Here is a 607-nt window from a genome sequence, read left to right as displayed (position 1 = left end):
AGGTAACACACACACACACACACACACACGTACGTTGTTAAACTGCCTTTGAGTGGACTTCAACTCATGGCAACTTTGTGGTCAGGCATCTCCAGTATGGCATCTCTCCAAGACCTCTGTGACTGAAGGGACTCCAAGGTGGTACTAACGGGACTCTGTAGTGCTTCAAAATACACACACACACACACACACACACACACACACATTGTTAAACTGCCTTTGAGTGGACTTCAACTCATGGAGACCTTGTGGTAAGGCATTTCCAAGATATCATCTCCAAGACCTCTCTGGCCAAAGGGACTCCAAGGTGGTGCCAACTGGGGACTCTGTAGTGTAGTGCTTCAAAAGAGGAAACACCAGGAGCGACTCAACTAGTCACCAGCACAGACTAGGGCTCATGAAATTTTATACACACACACACACACACTGTTGTTAAACTTCAAGTGCACTTCAACTCATGGCAACCTTATGGTGAGGCATCTCCAAGACCTCTCTGACTGAGGAGATTGCTCAACTAGTCACCAGCAAGTGTTAGACTAGGGCTTATGAAACTAAAAATCTCTATCTATCTATCTATCTATCTATCTATCTGACTCATCATGGCAAC

This window comes from Sceloporus undulatus, chromosome 6 (genome assembly GCF_019175285.1).
Source record: "Sceloporus undulatus isolate JIND9_A2432 ecotype Alabama chromosome 6, SceUnd_v1.1, whole genome shotgun sequence".
Taxonomy (NCBI): Eukaryota; Metazoa; Chordata; class Lepidosauria; order Squamata; family Phrynosomatidae; genus Sceloporus; species Sceloporus undulatus.
Note: the sequence above shows the minus strand (reverse complement) of the source record.